This window comes from Canis aureus, chromosome X, assembly GCF_053574225.1.
Source record: "Canis aureus isolate CA01 chromosome X, VMU_Caureus_v.1.0, whole genome shotgun sequence".
NCBI lineage: Eukaryota > Metazoa > Chordata > Mammalia > Carnivora > Canidae > Canis > Canis aureus.
Window position 1 is genome coordinate 118,489,050 of NC_135649.1, and position 25,881 is coordinate 118,514,930.

Consider the following 25,881-nt stretch of genomic DNA (forward strand, 5'->3'; position numbering starts at 1 on the left):
TCCACAGGTTTTATCCAATCCATTGAATTTATTTTTGGCTTTGCAATATTAAAACAAATGGAAAACAAAATGAAATTACCTCCCCAACCCCATTCAAACCGCTCCTTTGAGTAGCTGTTTTACATAAGTTAAATTGCAGTGGGTGCAAGCAGCGTTGTTACAGAAGGTAGAAAATGTGGATTCCATTTAATGCCCTGGCTCCTGGGGGGGCCTTACGGCCTGAGCTAGTCCTATACTTCCCATGGCCTCAGTCTGTTTTCTTGTAAAGTTAAGCATTTTAACTATTCAGATATATCCTGTTTTTAATTTTCTGGGAAAATCAGCATTGATTAAATGAAGACCAGTTCGGTCATCAACAGTGATAGAGCATCATCTTGGTTATTGTTACAGCATAGCATTCCTGTAAAGGACCAGATACTGAATTATTTTTGGCTATGTGATTGCTACTCAACTCTGCCATTGTAGCACAAAAGCCATAAATGAAAGGACTACTTCCAATACAACTTTATTCCATTTCTTCTGTTTTTAGCCATAGGAGGTAATGGCAGGATTTAGCCCACAGGCTCCAGTTTACTGACCCATGTTCCACGGGTTATTTCCCAAGGACCCAAGATTGGACAAAAACAAAACAAAACAAAAAAACCCCAACAGGGATGTAAAGAGAGGATCTGGTGGTCTTTAGGGTCAGGTGTGATAGGATGAGCTACATTGGATAGTAGAACTCTTACATAAGTGTATGAGCTCAGGTCATTCACTCTCTGGTCTTAAGCTAATATATTTATTATATTATATTATAAATATATATAAATATAATTAATATATATAAATATATAAATATATAATATATATTTATAATTATAATAATATATATATTATTAATATATATTTATTATATTATTACATATATTTATTTATTATGTTATATATATTTATTTCAAACCCAATTCAGATTAGTAATCAGTGCGAGCTTCTATGCCCCAAAAAACAAGGGCAAAAAAGTGGCTTTTCTTGAGCACCATTGAAGTCCTCACTGTTTACTCGTCACTACAGCTCTACAAGACAGCCAGTCTTCTGCTTTACTGCACATGAGAATCCACTGGGGAGCTGGGGAATGTCTCAGTGTCCATGCCCCACCCCTTACCATCTATTACATCAGAACCAGGAGAGGGGCTGGCTGGGCATCAGTGTTTGGAGAGGTTTACAGCTGCATACCTTGGGCCACCAAGTTTAAGAACCAGTGTTATCAGGAAGGTATTCTTACCTTTGTTGTGTAGAGTTCACAGGGATAAGATTGCCAAAGGATTTACACAAGAAAGCAGGCAAAGCATGTTTCAAACTCAGGTCATGAAAATTGCAGTGCTTGTGTGTTTTACTCACCATGTGATTTTGATTCAACAACCAAGTGAGATTGGAATTGTGAGCCAGTGAAAAACCCAAGATGTGTGTGTGTATTTAAAAAAATTTTTTTAAAAAAATTTTATTTTAGAGAGGTGGAGACAGGCAGAGGGAGAAGCAGGCTCCCTGCAGGGAGCCTGTTGTGGGACTGGATCCCAGGACCCTGGATCACGCCCTGAGCCAAAGGCTGATGCTCAACCACTGAGTCACCCAGGTGACTTGTGTGCATGTATTTTATAAACACTGCAGTACAATATATATTATCATTATCATCACCATTGTCATTGTTATTATTATTGGGCATTTACTGGAGTTGCTGTGTTAGTTGTCTATGCTGCATAATATATTAGTATAAATAAAGCAATTCTCACTTATTATCTCATATATTCTGGGATCAGAAGTCTGAAGAAGGCTTAGCTTACCTAGTCTCTCTGCTCAGGGTCTGACAGGGTCTCACTTTCCAGTAAGGTATTGACTGGGGTGTGTTCTCATCTGGAGACTGGACTAAGGATCTTTATCCACACTCTCTCAAATTGTTGGTAGAATTAATTTCTTTGTAGAATTAATGAGATAGTCATGACATGTTGCTTCTTCAAGGTTAGCAAAAGAGCATCACTGTAGCTACCAGTCTCTGCTTTTAGGGAAAGTGATAGACTTCTTTATGGGGCTCACCAGATTAGGTGAGGCTTGCCAACAATTACCTCATTCTCTTAAAAAAAAAAAAAAAAAGTAGACCATTTTTTAGAGAAATTTTAAGTACAGAGCAGAAATGAGAGGGAAGGTACAGAGATTTCCCATGTGCCCCCCCCCCCATCTTCACACATGCATACCTTCTCCCACGCTACTTTTGCCAACATCCCACAGCAGAGTGGTACTCTTGTTACAGTTGATGAACCTACATTGATATGTCATTATCACCCAAAATCCATAGTTTACATTAGAGTTCACTATACATTCTGTGGATCTTGACAAACAAATAATGACATGTATCCATCATTAAGTATTATGCGGTATAGTTTCAATACCCTAAAAATCCTCTGCTCTGTCCACCTTTCCCTCTCCCTTAATTAACCCCTGGCAACCACTGATCTTTATATTTCTCTTTTATTGTCTTTTTTTTTTTTTAGAATGTCATATAGTTGGAGTCCTACAGTATGTAGCCTTTTTAGATTAGCTTCTTTCACCTAGTGTGCATTTATGATCCTCCATATCTTTTCGTGGCCTGATTGTTTTTCCCCCCCCGCCCCCTTTTTTTTTTAACTCAAAGTCAACTGTGTAAGGACTTTTTAATCTTGCAGTTTCCCTTCATCTTGCCATATAACCTAACCTAACTGAACCTGATCATGGGAATGATATCCTATGGTGGTGTCGGGGAGGGGATTATATAGAGCTGTACAAAAGGACAGTGAGAGCTGTGGGGGCCAACTTAGAGTTTTATCTACTCCCCTTGGGAAGAAGAGCAGGAATGATTGGCAGCACTTTCCAAAACGGAAGCCCCCAGGAGCTCTGCTTTAACTCTATATGCAGTTCATGAGCCAACCCACAGTGTTCCACCGATAACTCCATTACTCTGCAGATAGCACCAGCCCTTGACCAGTGTTGGGATCTGAGGCTCCCTACTCAGTGGTTTGTCTTTTAACCTATTTAAGGGGCAAAATAAGCACAGCATGATTTTCCAGTTCAAAAAGGTTTGGAGAAACCCCAAGTACTTTTTAGTGTGTGGTCAGTGCAGTGAACCACTTTGGGCAAAGTGGAAGGAAAAAGTGCCTCTAGCAGGATGAACAGTGAAGAGAGAGGGACATCACGGAAGCAGTTCTGTTCTAACCATACCATCGTTTGATTGGCAGAGGGTGTTCCTGTTGAAACAAACGCTGCTTGGACAAAGATGGGAGTTGGTGTCTGCTCCCTTGAGATGATCTGAGTTTGTCCACAGGTGGTAGTACGACTTGTAACAGCTGCCTGTATACTTGATTATGTTGACTAAAACTTGAATGCTCACCATCACTAACTGCTGGGCTTGGAACCCCTTACCAACTGGTGGTGATGGCGAGCTGTAGAGACACAGGAGAGACAGAAGAAGTGGAATCATTTTATCAGGCCTGTGTGAATTGCACTTTTGCCAATAGTTTCCCATTTTGTCCAGTCACTGGATCCATTCTCCAAGTTGGCAGTGATTTATGAAAGGTTTTTGTTCCCAATCCAAAGGACATAAGTCCCAGAGACCCTCCCAGATGGTCACATCCATTTGTATTTGTTCTCAGAAAGCTTCCTTCTCTCTGTACTGGACAGTACTCTTTCGGTTCTGCCTAAAGTGAGGGTATGACGTTCGATGAGTATGCTCTGGGCATCTTAGATACTGAGCAGAATGCCAGGGCTCAGGGGCGCTTTGGCCTCAAGGGGCTGGCTGTGCTCTACGTGGGAGGAGGACCCTGGATGCAGGGATGAGCAAAGGCTGGGGGAGCAGAGGGGAAGGAGCATCTAACACCTCTGGGGAGATGAGGGACACTATTCAATTTAACATCCCTTTGGCCACCTGCTGCTGTTTTCCAGTGAGGATGAGTATGATGCGTTAGGTGCTGGCTCTATAGCACCAAAGAGCAGAAAGCAGCAAAGATGTGAAACCCCAGACCCCTGGTGAGAATCTGGTTTCCTGTACCATGGGTTCATTTAGCAGCTTCAGTCTTTGGACTTGCAGAGAACTTTCCATGGTAATTTGCATCTGGAGATAGGGATTGAAAGAAGGATCTAGAAATCACCTTTTCAAGCTTAAGAGCCACTTGAAGAAATCCTTTAATACCTAAGGAAAAAAAAAAAAAACAACCTAGGGGCAGGGGGTGGCAACTGCAGCCTCTCCTGTTGCCTGCTATGGTATGGCCCACAGCCTAAGAATGGATTTAGCATTTTGAATTGTTTGAAAAAAATCAAAAGAAAATATTATATAAAAATGACTTGTGCAAATTACATGAAAGTCAGATTTCATTGTCTAAAAATAAAGTTTTATTGGAACCTAGCCACACCCACTTGTTTTTATATACTGTCCATGGCTGTGCTGGAAGAGCAGCAGGGTTGAGTAGTTGCTACAGTGACAGTGAAACCTGCAGAGCCTGAAGTATTTACTGTCTGGCCCTTTATGGAACGACTTGCTAACCTCTGCCTTAGATCATGGGATAAAATAAGTGGAACAAAACATACACAACTTGTAAGAATAAGTGGAACAACACATTCTGCCAATCTGTAAGATGAGTAGAACAAAAACATACACCACTGTAAGCGTGGCTTGCAAAGCCTGGTCAGTAACTGATGATAAAAAGATTGGCAAGAGGTTGGGAAATGTGACTACATTTAAAATAAAATCAATTTCAACATTTATATCTACCAGTGCCAATTCAAATATAGAGAAGAAAACAAACAAAACCCTAATGTTTCTGATTCTGGCAAGAATTCAGGGTAATTGGGGCCATTGGACGTGTTATCTGATCACATCCAAGCATGCTTCTTCTGGAAAACTATGGAGATGATAAAGGAATGACCCATAAGTTTGAAAGTCAACCAAGGCTCCATTTCACCCTGAAAACAAATCGACCTAGGTGCTGAACCATTTGAACACTGAAGATCTATTTTTCTCTCCTTTTCCTCTAATACTCCTGCTTTTTTATCTTGAGTGATCTGTTTGCATTGTGGTTTATTCATGTGATAATATATTTATTGATCACCCGCCATTTGTCAAGCACTGTCTCAGCACTTGCAATTTACCAGGGAACAGTTCAAGTTCTTGTCCTTATGGCGCTTATAGTCTAGCAGGGAAGTCAGAAAAAGCCACAAGGTATTGTTATGTGACTTGTGCCTTTTTACAATCGATAATAAGTAAAATACACCACATGTTTGGTAGTAGAGAGAGACAAGAAAAAAGTACAGTGGGTGAGGAGTACAGTGCATGCACATACAGGTTGGGCTGTGTAGCAATTTTAGGCAAAGGGGCCTAAAATTGCCAGTGGTGATGGGAGGCTCATGAGAAAGGTCTTACTAGTTGTCCCGAATGATCAGTACTAGCACCAATAAACATCTGAGAGTATCTGAGTGTCCCCAGGTAAGCCAGCAACTAGCTCAAACACATAGGAAAAATAGGATGGTGTGGAAATATCCAGAAGGCACTGGAAAAGCACTCTAATTCCTACCCCGCTGACTTCAAATTGAAGATACTTTTACAAGCCTTTTGTAGACATAACTTTTCAAGCGAATTACTGTGACAGAATGAATCCAGGCAGCATTAAATGATGAGTGAAATGGACACAGCCTGGCTGTGAGATCGATTGCTCCTTTCTGTGCTGTTGTCTGATAGTGGAGACAGTCCCTGGGTCCTCTGGGAGGACTCATTATCCTGGCCCCAAAAGACCTCGCCTAAGAAAAATCTTTTCAAAGATCTAGAAGCCCCTCCAAATGGGATTTAGATGGATTTGAATAAGCAGGTTCAGTACATAACTGTGAAACTCTGCAAAATTGAGCTTTCTTAAATACTTTATGTTGACTTCTGTACTGAGTAGAACACTTCATGATGATCTTGAAGTAACAAATTAAGAAGATTCATTTAGCTTTGTCTTGCTCTGTAAGTAATTTTCTGAGCTTACATGCTCATTTTCATTGCTTGAAATCACTTTGAGCATGTGAAGTGTGTATCAATATACACACATAAACATATCTACATAAATATGATATATTAAACAAAATCTAAAAATGTGCTTAATGTATTATATGTATAATGTTACATGTAATTACATAGATATCTTATCCAGTTATATTCTGATAATTATTTGTGATATATCTGTTTTCAACCAGATAAACAGAAATACCATATATAATGTGAAATGTGTATCAAAATATATTTTTATTAAATACAGGGGACTGGAGTAGATACATAATGAGGATACATTTATGAGAAGTATCTCCCTGGCTTGTTTTGGAAATATATTTTTCAAAGCTGAGCAAGGAACTAGAATTTAATTTATTTCCTGAAAGGAGTTGATGTTATTTGAATAAAAGATAAACAGACTTTCCCATTGGGTATGAAATGTAATTTGTAATGTAAATTTTGGGGGAAATGGTTATTTTTCTTTTCTAGGAACCTAAACAATTTTTAGAGGGGCTCTGTGTTCTCTTTGGAAAATTAATAGAGATAACACAGTCATTCAAAGGAAAGTTAAAGTTTGAAACAAGCCAGTTCCACAGATTAAGACATCCTCCTAAGAAGTGGCCCAGGTGGCTTGGGAGGGGCCTCCATCTGACCCATGTCTCCTTTCTGATGCTCATCAGAAATACAAAATAACAAATACAAATAACAAAGGGCAGAAAGTCTTTGTGGAAATCTTTGCTGTAGGCTGAGAAACAAATGATGCTATATTAAAGCATCATAACTGGATGCAATCTTTTTATTAAGTACCATATATGTGTGATACTGTATCCAAAATTTAAAACTTTCAGTGTTGGACAGAGGGATCATTGATTTTTGTCCTCCTAACTTCAGTGTAAATGAAAACCATCTGAAAATTCGCCAGCTCTTTTCCAGTTATTACCTCTGTAATTATTTCCTTCTCCCCAAGTTTCTGGGTGATGATAGCCTAGAGTCATTTTGGGGAGCCTGGTCCCTATCCCTCCCTTAGAGATCGTGATGTTCTGGCCTGGAATGTGGCATAGCCATCAGGATTTTTGCTCTGCCCACCAGGATCCTAACATTCTGGCATTCTCACTTTGCAGGAGAACTACAGTCATCCATGGCTTCTCAGGGCCTCAGCAAACAGCACTTAATCTTTGTGATTCTCACCCCATTGATTAAAAAAAGTGACTCCCTTTACTCGAATGACAAAGCAATCAGTGCTGAAGTTAATTGGAATCTTACAGCCTTGAACATGTACCATTTGGGCATTTCTTTTCTATGGAGAATCCAAAATTGGCTAACGCCATGGAATGCACATTTGTAATACAAGGGGTGTGAGAGAGAGATGATTTGCCAGTGAAGAGGAGTGATGGCAGGAATTGTATTTACGGTTTCCTTCCCTTTCAATTTCAGGTTTGGGTTGCTAACTACCTCTGATTCAGGAAGAAAAGAAGCCAGGCAGCTATGGCAGCTCCAAGGTGCTGCTGGCATTGTCCCAAATATTGCTGGGAAGTTGGGTGAGGTGGGTACCTACCAGCTCACCTTCTCTCCTTGTCTCAGTTGCTCTGGAGTAGATAAGAAAATGGGCTTGAACAGCAGATAACTCAGCCAGACAGGGCAGCTTCAAAAAAGATGTAACTTCTCATTCCCTAATCTGTCTCTTGGTTTTCCCATCTCCATCATTAAGAGATGCTGAGAGTCCCTGCCCCTGTGTAGCAAGACCTAAATGAACTCACAAATGAAAGCACTGAACAGGGTGTGGGGCATGCAGTAATTGCTCAATAAATGCAGAAATTATTACTATTTTGGTACAACCCTTTATTTTTTTGGGTGGTGACAAAGCTGCTTTTAGGATGTCAAAATTTTTTTCTTTTTTTCTCTTTCAAAGGAAGGTGAGGCTATGGAGTTAAAATTAAAAAACGCATACATGTGAAGTGTAGGTGTTAATTGGAACAAGAGATCTTCAGAAAATTGCTTCAAATGGAGCTCTGTAGACAATCTGTCATGGGTGTGTTCCAGCCTTCAGCCTGGTGTTTCTGGAATGGTGAACTTTGTACTTTCCTTCTCAAGCTCAAACATACCATTCTTTCGGGGATCCCTGGGTGGTTCAGTGGTTTAGCGCCTGCCTTCGGCCTGAGATGTGATCCTGGGGTCCTGGGATCGAGTCCTGAGTCAGGCTCCCTGCGTGAAGCCTGCTTCTCCCTCTGCCTGTCTCTGTCTCTCTCTCTGTGTGTCTCTCATAAATAAATAAATGAATAATTAAAAGAAACAAACATACCATCCTTTCTGTTCATGGCTTTTCCACCAGGGCTGAGACATTACTCATAACACTTTGTTTTGCTGTAGGTGCTTGGACTTCTAGCACTTCTTTAACTGTGTGTTTTGGTTTTTTCTCTCTGTTACTTACTCTGTTAAATTGAGTCCCCTCTCCTGATGCCATTTCTTTCTTTTATTTTTTTTTATTTATTTTTTATTTTTTTTTGCCATTTCTTTCTAAGTCTGGAAACACCTTTGACAGAAAATGTTCTGTCTTTCTTAGCATTTACACAAACGTCAAGTGCAGAATTAGGCATGCTATGATCATTGCTCCATGAGTGGCCTTAGCTTTGTTTTTATTCCATTCACTAAATGATATGTTGAGCAGCCCTTGAACCTAACTAAGACTTAGGACATTGTTAATGCCTTATACCACTTGTACTTCTTTAACCCTTCTGCCTTCTTGCGTCCAAGTACCCCAAAAATCTGATGTTTGAAATTTTCATTCCCTTGCTTTAATTTTCTTGCTGTTTTTTTTTAATTTTTAATTTTAAGGATTTTATTTATCTATTTAAGAGAGTGCAGGACAGAGAGCACTAGTGGTAGGGGAGGTGGAGAGGGAGAGGGAGAAGCAGACTTCCCACTGAGCAAGGAGTCCCACACACAGAGCTCAACATGAGTATCCATCCCAAGACCCCAGGATCATGACCTGAGTTTAAAGCAGATTGAGTAACTGACTGAACTACCCAGGCATTCCATTCTTGCTGTTTTTATTAAATACATATGTATACTTAAGAAAAATGTAGTTTACTTTTGTTTTTGTTTGTTTGTTTGTTTGTTTTTTTTGTATTTCATATAAAGAATATCATGGGGACTTGCTTTTTTCACTCAACCTTTATTTCTAAGGTTTTTCTAAGATATAGTTCAATTAAGCTTGACTCTCATAAAATAATTCACTGGGGAGCTCTGCCATGATGATTTATCCATTCTCCTGTCGTAGGGTATCAGAGTTTTTAGACTTTTGCTTTTATAAATAATGCTGCTGGGAATGTATTCTCAGGTATGAATCCTAGCACACATGTGCAAAGCTACTCTTGGATTGTAGTCAAGCATGGAATAGCTGGGTGAACTATGGCAACAAATTGTTTTCCTAAGAGCTGACATGACTTTATATGCTTACTAGCGAGGTGTTTTGGTCCCTTAGAATGAAGGGGTAGACGACTCTTCTAATTCAGATAATACTCCCTACTATTGCTTGGATCCCCTCCTCCCCCAAACCATATCCACTGCTTGGGGCACATACTACCTTCTTTGTACTCACAGTGACTGTGTAAGGCAGGTATCATTTTCATTTTGCAGAGAGAGAAGGTATAGCTGATGGATGAAATGTAATCAAGAATTGACCCAGAGTAAGTAGATCCCAGACTTTTCAGTCCATTCTGATCCTTTGATGGTCTCTTTTGAGGAAGCCAAAAGGACATTTTCAAGGTCAACACTTTGCAGATTCACTTTTCCTATCTTTCTGAACATCCATTTGATGTCTGCCTTCCTGGGATTGCAGGATTTGAAGGGTAGAAGCAGCTGGGGTGGTTTTAAGCTGAAAGCACATCTGTAGCCAGGGAACATACTGCAGTTGTGTTTCTAGGTTTTCCCAAGTGTTCTTCACTTTCAGGTAGTGATGGAGGCCTAGAGCCGAGGATAGGATGGCATGAATTATGTGTGAATGTCTTAACCTGAATGGATCCTCTCTTTTATAATAAACTCCATTTGGACACCTGTGTGATTCCCAAGCCACCCTTTATGCTGTATGTATTTTTCCAGAGTATCTTTAGGCTGTCAGGATCATTTCCTAGTGTGTATGATGTGCTCTAAGACAAGGCATAGTAAAATACAGTATCACTGTACATATTGGTTAGTAGCAAATCCAGGAGAGACTGACTCTGCTTCATATCATTACTATGTTATCTTTTTTGGTAGCAAATTATAGACTGGTCCTGTCTTAATTTGCATTTGAAGTCTGTTTTCCATTAAAAGAGCAATACCTTGTTGTTAGGATCAAAACAATGAAAAACAGACAACAGTAAAAAGGGGAGTAACATCATTTATGGTTTGTTCCACTTGAAGACTACTGCTGACAATTTAGTGACTCTCTTTCCTGTGTTTTTATTTATTATTATTATTATTTTTAAAGATTTGATTTATTTATTCATGAGAGGCACAGAGAGAGAGGCAGAGACATAGGCAGAGGGAGAAGCAGGCTCCCTGTGGGGAGCCTAATGAGGGACTTGATCCCGGGACTCCAGGATCATGCCCTGAGCCAAAGGCAGATGCTCATCCACTGAGCCACCCAGGCATCCCACTTTCTGGTCTTTTTAAAAATCTATACTCTAAGATTGTGATTACAGGAAATATGTAATTCTGTATATTTCGTTTAATATTATAATGCGTTTCTCCTTGTTTTTACATCTCCTCTCAAATGCTGAATTTAATGGCAGCATAATTTCCTAAATAATTTCTTCTACCTTTCCCTGTAATATTTCCTTCTTTTTGATCTGCTTCAAGGATATTAGTAAATTATGGTCCACGAAATTAATGCACTTAAGTAGAATCTTGGATAATATGGTTTGTTTCTGTGATCTGAATGCATCATACATGATACTGGAAATGAGAGGTGGCTAATTAGTAACATGAATGAGGACATGGCAGGTTTTGTGGTATAGGGCCCAAACAGTCCAGACTAGTAGTTCTCAGACATGTACATCAGCCTCACTTGGGGAGCTTGTTAAGACAGGTGCCTGGGCACGATCAGCAGTACCCAAACTGTGGAAAGAACCAAGATGTCCATTGATGGATGAGTGGGTAAAGAAGATGTGGTATATTTAGACACATATGAATGTATAATGGAGTATTACTCAGCCATCCAAAAGAATGAAATCTTGCCATTTGCAACAACGTGGATGGAGCTAGAGAGTATTATGGTAAGTGAAATAAGTCAGAGCAAGACAAATAAATGATTTCATTCCTATGTGGAATTTAAGAAACAAAACAGATGAAAATAGGGAAAGGAAAAATAAAATCAGAGAGGGAAGCAAACCATAAGAGACTCTTAAATATAGAGAACAAACTGAGGGTTATGGGAGGGGAGGTGGGTGGGGGGATGGGGTAACTGAGTGATGGGCATTAAGGAGGGCACGTGATGAAATGAGCATTGCATGTTTTTATGTGGGTGATGAATCACTGGATTCTGCTCCTGAAAGCAGTGTTGTATTATTGCTAACTAACTTGAATTTAAATAAAAGCAAAATGAAAAAATAGCCAGATGCCTGGGCATACCGTCCCATTGATTCTGATCCTCTAGGTCTGTGGTGGGACCTGTGGATTTGCATTTCTAACAAGCTTCCAACTTGTGTAGTTGCAGCTGGCCCATTGAGTTGCTCTGATATACAAAACTGTGTCTTCTGGTTTATGGTAATAATTTTTACACACCTAACTGCTGTTGGTAATAAATGAAGGCAAACAATGTTAGTAAACCTTGTGCAAGGGTCTCAGACCTTACTGGTCATTAGATGGCATTTATTGTGGGAGAGATCAAGTTAATGTACAGTTGAGTTAACATTAAAAATTGAAGCTAAACTTTCAGGGCCCTTTTGCACTAATTTTCTTGCTTTACCATGAAGAGAGGGTTAAGCTTTTTCTTAATTGTTTCTAGCCCCCAAATCAATGATTACTTTTTTGCCATCACCAATTGGGGTTCTTGGCCATTTCTTTGAAATGCTTTCTTGGATGTCACACTGAGCGTAAGGCAGAAAGTCTTTCAGAATCTTTTAAGGTCTCCCCTTTTGAGCATCTGAGCCTCCCTGCTTAACTATGTGCAAAAACCCTCTGCTTGGGGATTATGCAGGGAAAATTTGAAGCTGGGTGTGGACCACGCCCATTCCCCTAGCAGCAGCTGTGGCTCAAGAGAATGAAAAACAGTATTTCATAAATGAATTATGCAAATATGATGTGGATTTTGGGGTGGAGTCTGATTGTCTCCAAAAGCAGAATGCAAATTACTTGTTTGTGCACATTTTCTGTTCTGGCACATTTGCCTTCCTAGTACAAAATGTGCTATTGGCGACTTACGCTGTACCTCCACAAGCAAACCCGTGATCCGCAAATGCCATGTTTCAAAAGTTCTTTTTAGTGTGTTCTCTCCTATGGTAGGATGTGGGCTGCGTACACTGAGGACTGATGTTTTCCAAGACCCCTGAGGATATGAAAACCATAGGCAGTTTCCCACTCTGCTTGCAGATTCTCTTTTATGTTTTCAGGCAGAAAGCCCCGTGGAACTGAACATAATTATTTTTTATTTTGTCTTCATCACACAAGGGGTTCTTTCAGTAAAGCGACTTCCAGTCTGTTGGGGCAGAATGGATCTTTTTGCTCCCCTTGAGTTTTATGGGCCTGAATGACAAAATAATCCCTTATAAAACAGTCATTTTGGTTTTTTTGAGACAAACTTTGTGGACCCCTCCGTTTGGCATGGGCTCACTGTGAGTATGCAAAGCGAAAATTCAGCCCTGAGTGTTTTGGACTAGCTTGGAATATTATAATGTCTTTGGAGACTGAGTAGCCAGTATAAAGCTCTCTCCAGGGAAGACACAGATTTCATTTGAAGAAATAGGGGAAGGAACGTTGCATCATGGCTCTTTTGAGATTCTAGGATTATCCCGACCAAAAAAAAAGTAGTTTCCCTAGCAACAAGAGATAAGAGAAAATGCTCATAAATTTCCCCCACCTACTCATTTAAAAAAACGCAATGAAGCAGATGGTTTGGATAATGCAGGTATTGCAGAGTCTAATTTACTCAGTGTCGATAGAAGGAGCATAAATATTGAAGTGTTTGTGCTCTGCAGTTTGCAAAACTGCAGCCTGACAACTCTTTCAAAGATGAGAGCTTTCCAAAGATCCAGCCTCTCGATCAATAATCCAAACGGGATGTTGGCAAAGAGAAAGCGTCAGAAGACCAAAATCGCTTGGCATGTGCAAAGGGGATGGATAGGCAGGGCAAAAAATTCAGCATGGTTGGGCAACAGAGATGAAAGCAGGCAAGGCTGTGTCAGAAGGATAGCTCGAAAGAAACAGAGATCCAGTGTTCAGAATTGTAAACCTTTGGGTTTCAGCAAGAAATATTAACAAAATCCATTCATTTTATGTGGCCGTGCAGTGTTTTGTTGGACAACGTTCTCTGCTTTCAAATGATGTTGCTTTATTGAGGCTCTTTTGTGCTTACTTCACCAGGTTGATGGTTTTTCTTGGCTGAACCCCACTACGTTAATGGTGGAGATGCATTTCTTGGCTTTACAACTGACGCTGTCTCTCTCATGTATGTAGAGGTGCCTGAGAAGGCAGGAGAGCTTCCGGTCTCAGGTGGGAAAGGGCTAGTAGATGAAAATTTCTACTGATAGAAATGGAAAGGCTCTTTGTTGCTTGCATTGTAAATTATTAAAAATGATTTCTGGCTTGTGTTTGTGCAGAATGAAAATTTCGGCTCCTTTAATATTTATTTGATGCCTCTAACCTAGATTTACACTGTGCTCAGACAAATATGCGATATGTGGATAAACAGTTTTATATTAAGCAAGAATAAGAGTCAAGTTTGGAAATTTTAAAGTGAAATTTGGAAACATCTATCTCTGTCTCTATCATCTTTTTATCTATGTCAGTAAGATATCCACCTGGATCATTTATATCTTCCTAAGGTATACAGATTTTGGGACACCTAGATGGCTCAGTCAGTTGAGTGTCTGACTCTTGATTTTGGTTCCTCATGGTCATGAGGTCGAGCCCCAAGTTAGGCTCTACGCTCAGTGTGGAGTCAGCTTGGATTGTCTCTCTCCCCCAATTCCTCTATTCCTCTCTCTGCTACTCCTGCTTTATCTCTCTCAAATAAATAAAACCTTAAAAAAAAGGGAATACATGTGGTTTATGTATACAATGGAATATTACTCAGCCATTAGAAATGACAAATACCCACCATTTGCTTCAATGTGGATGGAACTGGAGGGTATTATGCTGAGTGAAGTAAGTCAATCAGAGAAGGACAAACATTATATGTTCTCATTCATTTGGGGAATATAAATAATAGTGAAAGAGAATATAAGGGAAGGGAGAAGAAATGTGTGGGAAATATCATAATATCAAATATCATAGAACATAAAGACTCCTAACTCTGGGAAACGAACTAGGGATGGTGGAAGGGGAGGAGGGCGGGGGGTGGGGGTGAATGGGTGACGGGCACTGAGGGGGGCACTTGATGGGATGAGCACTGGGTGTTATTCTGTATGTTGGTAAATTGAACACCAATAAAAAATAAATTTATTATTAAAAAAAGGGAATACAGATTTATTTTCCCTTTATATGCATTAAGATAATATACTTAAACCCATTCTTTAGTTTATTCCAGATAAATGCCACAGGAAGATATCAGATAATCCTGCACCTAATAATGAAATAGATAAGATAGTTAGGCAGACAGAATGGCTGTGTTTCAGCCCTTATTGACCTCAGTACTGTGGTTTTTTGTTTGTTTTTGGCTGAAGTTCCTATTCTTTGGTGAATCCAGGAGGCTTTCATGGAGATTTGCTGCATCTGGAGTAGTTCCAGATAATTGTCAAGTGTGACTGATAAACACTATTTAATTTCCTCTCTTTAAGAAATAGTTGAATGTATGTTGATAGTTACATCAAAAATGTGTCAATTTTCCATTTTATGAGGGCCCTTGCATGCCTCTCAAAGGATTCATGCCTTCTCTCTCATCTCAGGTGCATCCTTAGGGGATGAATACTTTGGGTTCCCCCTACAGGACCTGCTTTGTCCTTTGGCTCTGATCAATCATGCTTACTTATTAGGCAAGATGATTAAAGTGGTGGAGAACATGGAAAAATAATCCTGCAGATGGCAAGCTTTCCAATCCACATTGATGAAGGCTTTTGGGAAGCCTCCAATTTGTATTTTATTTTATTTTATTGTTTCAGGGATCAACATGTATTATTTCATGGATGAAACGAGACTTTGGACTGAAGATAAACTAATTTACTGCAACTCTTAACGGCCACAATAGATGGTTGAGGGCATCGAGATTGCACTAAAATCTCTTTAAATAGGTAGCTAATGGATGGTTGCTTTTTTGGCTGTGAACAAATGAATGCATCAAAAATATGATTTATATTTGCAGTTTGGATTTTGGGGCACACTCATATAATAGGCCTGATGCTAGCTAGATATTCACGCTGGCATGTAAATTTTAGGCTATTGTGTATATACCTCCATGGGATAGCGTTGTCCCAGGATGAGAATGTAAATGCAAAGTGGTTGTGTGACAAGGATTCAGATGTGTTGGCTAATGTGCATTTATGGGGTCTCTGAAAATCATTTTCCAAGATACATGTATTTCTTTCCATTCACAGATATGTGCCTTGCTTGAGTATTATGAATGTCTTCCAGTGATGACTTTTTGACATACTTTTGAAACAGGATGGCCAGAAAATTTTCCTGAAAGATGTTTGAGTCTGTGTCATTCCATGGAGCCAGGTAATAATTAGAGGAATTTGGGCTAGTATTATTTGAACAAGTCTTTCAGAAATAATGAGGAAGGAATCAAGGTCTTGATGAGTTGCATGAGCCAGTTCTATCTTTTTCAGTTTTGCTTTTATGACATCCTACTTTATTATCGATCGATTGATTTTTAAAGATTTTATTTATTTGAGAGAGAGGAGGAGAGAGAGAGCATGAGCACGGTGGAGGGGCAGACAGAGGGGGAGAAGCAGACTCCCTACTGAGCAAGGAGCCTGACATGGGCCTTGATCCCAGAACCTGAGATCATGACCTGAGCTTCATGAAGGCAGATGCTTAACTGACTGAGCCACCCACGCACCTGACATCCTATTTTAAATAGATGGCAAATACTGATTTGCAGTCCAATCAATATTTAGGATTAGATGTCTTCATTACAAGTTTAGCTCTGACAGGGCGTTATGCTCCTCTCCTGGACTCGTGTGTGTCTATATTACTTTTTTACTTATTTTTAGAATTATGTCCATATTCTTTGAAACTGCATGTCCCCCTCCTGATTGTTCCCTTATCTATCCTATTTCATGTTTAAGTTATGAGGCTCTTAGGAGCTCATTGCTTCAGTGCACACAGTGGAAAATAACTGGAAGGAAATTTCCTCTTGGTTTTGGTTTACAGGAGCCAAACATTCTCGCAAAAATAGAAGACTCTTTCTAGAAAGAAAACTTGGGAAAGTGTGTAGATTGAGGAGAGATGGTTCTCCCAAGAAAGTAGAAAATATTTGATGGGGCCCCAAGAGGAGGAGAAGTGGAGGTGTGCATAGAAATGCTTTCCAGAAGAGGCCCATCCCTGACTGTCCAGACTCCAGATGGCTGAGTGGGGAGGTCGGTGGAGGGAGCCTTTGAAGGCTCTGTAGACACTTTGATGACTCACTGACATCAACGACAACAAGAACATCTGGGAAATCACCTCCTTCAGGTATGGACATAGGTCTGCAGGAAAGCAGGAAGTGAGGCTGCTTCTGGGACCCCAGTGTGCTAGAGGGATTTGGGGGTTAAGATGTTCAGGCTGGTCCAGGTAAATATTTCTCCTCTTCTGTGTCAGAGCCCCAGTCTTTTCTCATTAAAGCTTTGACTGACTTAGAAGTCAGGCTGCATGTTCAGTGTCTTTGCACCTCTGCCATTTGGAAAATGAAAACACAGGCCTTATTTTCAGTATAGTCTCCCCTGTGGTTGCTGCAGATGTGTTCTAATTTGGTAGATAGCTATCCTGAACATATTTTTTGCAAAGCTTCTAATACCATCCAGAGAATTCCTCCTGCAGTTAATCCTTGTCACCATTGTTGTCACCTCTCCAAGCATCACCTTCCACCTGTGTGCCCCATTAACCACAGGTGTAATGTGTGTAACTGTGACACCCATCCCTGCCAGGAACGATCAGTATCCTATGTTTGACCGGTGATCAGGCCCCTAATTCTGTCAGACTATATTGAGGCTCTGCTTTCTGGGCTCACTGTTGGTCCCAAGCATCTTAGGTCAGATACTCTAGGAAGTAGGGACTGAACAAATAGCTTATGAGAAATATTTTGTTAGAGAAATCATAGGGTCACACAGACAGTGTAAAGTGGAATATGGGGGCAGAATTGTGGTCTCTCCAAACATGTCCCGAAACTACAAACTATGAATATGTTTGTCTTACATGGCAAAAGGGAATTAAGGATGTCTAATGTGGATGAGGCAAGGCAGACCATGCTCACAGATAGTGAGCCTGAGATTCCCCAACCCCTCATTGGTCACTGCAGTGGTGGCTCAGCCAAAAAATGGCTGACAGCCTCAGGGAAAGATGAGGCCAAGGGAACCTGAGGTGATACATAAGGCATGCTATCTGTATCGAGAAGAGGAAAGGGAAGAAGAGATTATATATTTTAGGGCAGGTCTGTAAATGATACTAATCTTGGGTCCCCTCCAGGAAGGTTTTCACAAACATGTATTTCAGGAGAAAACAATCCTGGTTCTCTTTAAAAATACCTTATTTTTAAAGAATTCTTTTCTTTTTAAAATTGCTTTTATATTTACAGCCTATCTCTATTCCATAAATACTGGTATGGCAGTGGATGAGGTGAAGCCATATATTTAAGACTTTCTGCTATATTCTTTTTCTCCATCCTGTCTTCCTTCAGCTGGTGATTTGTAGCTCTGGTGCTGTCCCCAGGAGCTGAATCATGTGCCTTCCCTATCAATGTTTCATGCTGCTGATAATGCATGCTTCCTCTTAGCCCAGAATGCCTACGTCAAGATTTGGGATTTCTGACTCAACTGGACAGTCTTGCGCATAACCCCCAAGCTTCTGAAGGCAGGATCTCCATGTTCTTCACCATCTGCTTTTCAGGTATTCTGTTGGATTTCTACTTCTGCATGGTTGCTCCTTTTCCTTGATAATTTGGAGTGTTACCATTATTATTATTATTATTTTTCTAGCTAAGCTTTTCATTGTAAAATGAGGCATATGTACAGAAAACCACACAAAAAGCACATACAAGGTTATATGGCAAGCACCCTTCTAAGTAAGACACCTGTCATAGAACATCAAGGGACTCTAGCAGTTCCATTATGTGCCCCTTCTTAGTCATACCCATTCTGTTCCCCACCTACATGTATACACTATGCTAACTTTTATAGTAATTACTTCCTTTAATTTCTGTATAGTTCTGTGCCCCAGATATACATCCCTAGACATGATAGGTCTTGTCTACTTTTATAGTTTGATATCTTTTAAATTGCACTTAATCTACAATTTTCTACTCCATTCCTTTTTTCCATTGTTGTTCCCTATACTTTATCTGCCAAGGAACCTGGGTTGGACCTGTTGCATTTCCCAAAGTCTGGATGTTGCCAGTAGCTTACTCATGGTACAGTCAGTGTATTTCCTACAGCTGGATATAGAGACTTCATCAGACACATGTTCAATCTGCTTGGCAAGACTCTGTGTGCTATTGAATTCTATTCTCTGAAGCTACAGTGCTGACTTTGGTGGTTTGTTTTTTCTTTTTTTTGCTTGTGATGGAAGCAGCTATTAACATAGTGGGTCTGTTAATTCATTGGAGGTTGCACAATGGTGACACTAATTCTATCATTTTGTTTACATTTATTACTTATAGTAACATTATAAAGAATGACTTGTTCTCATCTATTTTCAGTTACCCAGAGGTATAATTCAGATAAGAAGGGCAGGATAAATACTTGATTCTTCAACTGTATCAGTTTTCAAGGTCATGCATTGTTTTCTTACAATATTTAGAAAGTGACCAATTAATTTTTAAAAGTTTAGTTGTTAACTCCTGCTTTTAAACAGGTTTCCATCTTTTCCAATTTTCGTTCTTACTGTTGTTCACGTTGTCTTGTCTATGGCTGTTGACAGCCTCTTCATGTTGACTCCTGCGTCATCTCAACACTCTCACAATCATCAGTGGCTTTCTTGATGTTGGATATTATAAGCTCTTTGAAGTCATCTTGTATATTTTCTGTCCCAGGCTGGGAACTCTCTTCCTTTCAACTCTCAATTGGTTTTGTGGTTAAGAAATTGTTCATACAAAGGGAGACAGAACATGAGAGACTCCTAACTCTGGGAAATGAACTAGAGGTGGTGGAAGGGGAGGTGGGCAGGGGGTGGGGGTGACTGGGTGATGGGCACTGAGGGGGGCACTTGAGGGGATGAGCACTGGGTGTTATTCTATATGTTCGCAAATTGAACGATAAAAAATAAATTTATAAAAAAAATTGTTCATACAGTGTTTACTAGCAGGCTTGTTGATGTCAGGTTTGGTCAATGTAAAGATCTTGGGTCATGTTTACCTTCCTCGAATATCTTAATTATATCATTCCATTTTTTATTGGAATAAAGTCTTGCTGTCAAGTCTGATAATGATGATCTAATTTTATTAACATTGTGTGTCACTTTAATTTTTTCCTATAAACCTACAGGATTCTTTTCTTTTTTCTTTTTTTTTAATAGTTTATAAAGTTAACATTCAAATCCACAGAGATGAGATGCATTTCCATTTTTAAAAAAAATATTTATTTATGAGAGACACAGAGAGAGGCAGAGACACAGGCAGAGAGAGAAGCAGGCTCCATGCAGGGAGCCCGACACGGGACTTGATCCCTGGGTCTCCAGGATCATACCCTGGGCTGAAGGCAGTGCTAAACTGCTGAGCCACCCGGGCTGCCCGATTCTTTTTTTTTTTCTTCAAAATACAGCAATTTTACAGTTGGTTGCTCAGAGTTAGTATTTTCAGGGATGTTACTTGCTGCTTCAGTATGTCATTTCAAATCTTTATTGTGAAAAATTTCCTTGAATTATTTTTAGTATTTGTTGCCTTGTTTTGGTTTTTTTCTTCAGGGATTCCTATTGTCAACATGTTGGATCTTCTTTGCTATTTAAATATTTGTCACATTCAGTCAGATCCTTTTCTCCAAACTTTTAGAGTTTGAAAATTTCCTTTCGTCTTTCATTTCTCACATCACTTTTTGTTTATTCTTTTGTGTTTTTTTTCTAGTTTTTTCTTATTTGAAAAATTTTTTCTTATTTGTAGTTGTCTTGGGTTCTGTCATGTTTTTGAGAGCTTTTATTTCTGATTTATATTGTACTTTCATGTTACGTGTCATTTTTATTAGTGTCTTCTAGTTCTTTTTGAAGTAGCAAATTGTGGTTTTCAAGTGATTTATAAGGATGTATTTTCTGTCATGCTTTGCATGTTTGTGGGAAGATTATTCTGCTCCATATTCTTTTTTCTTATAATAAATTTAAGTCAGATTTAATTATGATCCTTTTTTATTAATTTTCACATGAAATTAGTTTTCTCAACTTTTAGAAGTAGCTGTGTTCAGAATAGCTTTGTAACTTCATAGATCTCCCTGTTCTGTTGTTTTCATGTCAGTTACAGAAATTTATGAGTTCACTGGCCACTGTCTTTCCTGCCTCTTTTGTCCCTGTCCTGCTGAATTTGGATTCTATTCCCTGTGTGGGGTCTCTGGACTGAAGGGAACCCTGGTGGGTCAATTTTAAGAGTGTGTCTGGGCCAGACTGCCCCAGATCCTTCAGGCTTGCGTGGATGTCTTGTACTCATTTGCTATTGAGTTGGACAAAATCTTCTCAATTCCAGCTGCTTTTCTCAAATTGGCCCACTGTGCTTACTAATGAAAATCTACTAGCTCTCTTGGAATTCCCTCTGTTTATAAGTCTCCCAGAATCTCTGATTTTTTCCTTGGCTTCCTCCACAGAGACACTGATTCTCAAGTCTTGTAGTTTGGGGTGCGTGGATATATGGTGTCACTGGAGTTTGCTCTGAATATGGTGCATACATTCATGGTTTTGTTATCTGGTTCTGTCCATTTTTATGCACAGATTTGGGGATATTCAGTAATTAAACGACCGCTGTGGCTGCTTCTTCCCCAAATCCAATTGGGACATTATTAATTTTGTGGCCATGCATTAATTTAATGAACACGGTCAGTCACAGAGCCTTCACAAAATGAGTTCAAACCTCATCCCTAGGTAGGCATTGCGATCCATTGTTATAATCTAATAAAGTCAAACCCTGAACTCAGACAAGGTAAGAATAGGAAGAACAGGCAGTGATCTCAGTGTGTGTGTAAATGAATGTGAATGAAAGGGCACAAGTAAGGCATGTGGGGGCCTGCAACAGATCTACAGACACTATGCTCACAGAGAGAAACAATCATGGAGCATGAAGTCTGTCCTCAGCCCTGTCCTGGAAGCCAGAGATGAGTGGATGAAGAGCCCAAGGTTTATGCCTTCCATGTGCTGTCAGTCAGAAGAGACAACAGGATTTAGAGTCAGGAGGATTCATCAGTTAAGTAATGGAAGAAAGTATTCCTTTTCTCCAGATTGAAATGGAGAAAAACAATAGAAAAAATGAAAAAACAATGCAGAGCCCTGTGCTAGGAATTTAATTAAATCCTTACCGAAGCTGGATTTTTTCAGTGTTTCTCTTTGTGTGATTAAGGGTGGAGGGCTTAAGGGACTTGTGGCCCAGAAGTAGAACCTGTTTTGATATGTAGTCAGCTCAGAGAGATAGGAAAGGAAAGAAGTAAGCACTGTAGTCTATAAAACTACTGCTGGAAAGGATTCTTCCTCTCATTGTTGGTGTATGCCCTGTTTGAGGAAATGAAATATACTGTGTGTGTGTGTGTGTGTGTGTGTGTGTGCATGCACAGGTGCATGAATGTTTTTTTTTTGGTGGCATTTGGTGCTGTAGTCCAGTAATTGTCCATAGGAGAATCTGGGAAAATACATTGCCCTGACCATACCTGCATTGATGAGGAGACCAAGGATCTTAGGGAGCCCTTTTGGTATGATTTTCATGCAGAGATGAAATGAACTAAAGAGTTGGCCTGGGAAAATCCACCTGTTATTATTTTGGAGAAGGTGTGGTAAAGGGCCCAGCTGATACTTCTCCACATATGTGTGGTGGATGATTGTGGCTTAGGGGAGCGTGGATCAAAGTATGGAAAGATTCTCTAATGTGGTATGTCGACCTGGGCATTCAGAATTTATTCTCTTCCCTATGCCAGACTACAACATTTAGCATGAATCCATCCTGTGGCCTTCCTTGGCAGTGAAGAATATTCATTTGGGAAACTTCAGTTTCAGGTGTTCCTGTGCTTAGGTAGGTGTAATTGCCTCTTTGTCTCTCTCCTCTTGGTCTTCTGTCTTTGTTCGTATTTCTCAAGGTAGATGAACTCGGGGAGAAATGACATGAGGGCAGAAGGGGGATGAGAAAAAGAAGGGAAAGGACATGATTGATGACATTAGTGGGAAAAACCCTTCCCGGCAGACTCATTTTTATGGCTGGTTTAAGTGATATGTGGAAGGTTTACTCAGAAGACAGTTTTATTTAGGGAATGAGATTCTCTCTGTATTATCTAATTAGCCAGGTCATGCACCATCTGTTTTTGTGAAGCTGGTTGCATTAAAAAATCACCCAGTTTTTTTTTTTTTTTTTAAACTCTAACCTGTTTCAGAGGAACAAATATGAGAATAAACCATTCAGGGAAAACAGCTGAGAAGTTAATGCTTTAGGTTTGGTAAAGTTGAATGCACTTTCTAGAAATAGCCTGAGTGTAACAATACAAAGTAAATAAATAAATGTTTGGTGAAGTATATATACCCTTATTTGCTCATTTACAGATTTGCAGGTGATCCTTATAACCTTTTGGAATAAGGCAAAAGATACATGTAGGGTGGTATACAGGTTAACGGGTAAAGTAGAAGGCTTGGTATGATTCGACAAGATTCAATACATTACAACAAGTGCAAACACTTTATAAGGTTGCTTTGGATTTATGTATTTGTTGCATTGAGAGTGCAGGCGTGCATGCATGCATGTGTGTATCTCTAGGCTTGCATAGTGTGGACCTGGATTTTAATAGTGAAGTGTTCTAGTTAGGTGGAAACTACCATTCCAGTGTCTGGAGCTATTTTCAGGAACATGTGGTTGTCCCTAAGGCAGTGGGAAATATCTATTTTACATATAGGAAAGATGCAGGTGAGGACATAGTAAGATTAGAAGTATGCTATGCCTTTCTTGTGTTTTCTCTCTGAGAGAACAGTGTCAGCAAGTTTTCTAAAAATCATTGTCAAACAAACAGCTTTTTTTTTTTTTTTTTTTAAACAAACAGCTTTTTACTGGACACCTATTATGTGCTAGGCACTATAGTAAAATCTCCACTGCTATTGATCTGCTCCCTCATAACCCCTCAGAAATGAGAGGTTATGGAAAATATTCTGGGAAGGATACTGTGTTAGAGAAAATATTATCTCAAACAGTGCTCCAATTGTCATTTGGAAATGATGTTTCCAAAGCAAAAAAGGAGATAGTCTTATAAGCAATGCTTTGCACAATTATTGAGAACAACCCATCATTGCTTTTGAGATGTTCCAGTGTGAAAGGCCCTAAATCTTTTATCCGTGACTAGGCATTATTGTGTGACTAGGCATTATTGCTCAGTTATATCCAGCTCATGATGAGGAATCTACTCCATGCCACACTCAACTGTTATACAGCACAGTATTCTAGAAAGCATGAGTTAGAGAAGTATTTCATAATGGCAACAGAGTGAGGGGGAGGCGGTTTCTGACCAATTAAACAGAGATCAGTCATCAGATTCTAATAACTTCATAAACATTTTGCTAGCATTCACACTTCTTTCCAGCACTTGGGGAAGGTTGTAGGAAAGTCACATTTTAAAATGCCACAAGGGTAAATATATTGAGTTTAAAACAATTCCCATGTGATCTAACTGAAACTGTTACTGGATGCTGCATCACTCTACTAAAATTCAGTTTAAAATTTGTCCAGCAAGACAGTCCTCTTAGGGAGACAAGGCAAGGTGATGTCCTAGAAGCTTTTTGTCAGTAGAATTGGATTTCAGTATTTTTGCTAAAATGCCTCATTTTTATTTCTGTTTCAGAGCTTTCCAAAAAGCTCCTTGTGGGACTGCTAGAGCTGGTTTTAAAAGGTCAAGTTAACTTATTGGAGATAATAGTTATTATGGCTTCCTACTGGGTGCGAGGACCCTTCTCTGCACTGTCTCAGATTCTGTCGTCTTTTCCCTAACTCTGTCTTTGATCTTCTGGGGTCGCTTTGAAGCTGCTGTCATCTTTGATTTTGATGCGCTGTTCTTGAGTCATTGTTTGATTCCTTGGAAAAGGCAAAAAAGGCTTATGTTCTTCTGTGTCTGTTTTTCTTTTCTTTTGGAAAGTTTACATGCAGTTGTCTTAATGCTGGTCTCTTCCACCCAACATGGGGAAAGCTTGCTTTGAAGGTGGTGGGAGCCCCATGTGTGAGGGGAATTAATGGATATGTGAAAGAAATTGGGCCCTGTGCGAGTGCGTTCTCCATTGGTTTGGTCTCTCTCTCTCTTTCTCTCTGACTCTCCCTTCTTACTGTCCTGCCCTCCCTTGCTGCCAATACTGTCTTTTTGTTGTGATTGGTATTAGAAAATCCCAGTCCACTTTAAAAATGCAGGTGTCAATGACCATATTATTTTAGTAGATTAGGAATGTTCTGTGGTAGAAGATAGGTGACAGATTAAAAGCAGTTTTGGAAGGAGGTGCTGACCTGGGGCTTCTAAGGGATCAGGTAGGTTGGCATGTGGGGTGTGGGCAGCTCTGTGTTACACTGATTTCATTTTCAGAGTAGTAGAAGTTATAAGGTGGGTTATTATCAAAGAGCCACAAATAGTGTTGTGAGGCAAATCTTACTCCCTATAAACAACTTAGTTTTTCTTAAAATCTAACTGTGCACATGAATCGGGAGAATAAACCTTGGTCACCCTTGGTCATATTTGGCCTGTGGGCTCTACTTTGTTGATCTACACTAAAGGAACCCATTCGCGGAGGCTATGGGATTTTTATTCATAGTAGTAACTGTAATAATAATAATAATTCTGAGTAATAATTATTGAAATATTATCATATTGTGGTTATGTTATTTTAATAACCTTTATAATGCTAATCATGTGCCATGTATTACTATAAGCATTTGACATTCATTATTTATAGAGGTGTACAACCATCACCATCATCTAGTTTTAGAACAATTTTATCATCCCTAAGAAGAACTCTATACCCATCCCCCTTCATGTCTGCAATTCCTTCAGACCCCTGGCAACCACTAAACTATTTTCTGTCTCTGCTTTGCCTATTCTGGACATTTCATATACAAGGAGTCATACAATATGTGATCCTTTGTGTCTGGCTTCTTTCACTTGGCATCATGTTTTCACGGTGCATCCATGTTGTATCACATTGGTGCTTGACTCCTGTTTGTGAACAAATAGCAGTCCATTGTGTGCATAGATCACATTTTGTGTATCCATTCATTAATTGATGGCTGCTTGGTTGTTTCTACTTTTTGGCTGTTATGAATAATGCAGCCGGGGACATTTGTGTTCAGGCTCTTGAGGGAACATGTTTTCATTCCTCCTGGGGACATATTTAGGAGT

The 25,881-nt window shown here is 39.6% G+C and overlaps 1 long non-coding RNA gene across 3 annotated transcripts in view; it reads left to right on the forward strand.

Moving 5' to 3' along the window:
• The window catches only part of LOC144308088 (uncharacterized), a 478,315-nt gene that overhangs the window by 134,960 nt on the left and 317,474 nt on the right, over nt 1-25,881 (forward strand). For all 3 annotated transcript variants that reach the window (XR_013374734.1, XR_013374736.1, XR_013374735.1), the window contains exons 11-13: nt 15,751-15,874; nt 16,532-16,831; nt 18,129-18,241. This is a non-coding gene — a long non-coding RNA (uncharacterized LOC144308088). The remainder of the gene's footprint in view (nt 1-15,750; nt 15,875-16,531; nt 16,832-18,128; nt 18,242-25,881) is intronic.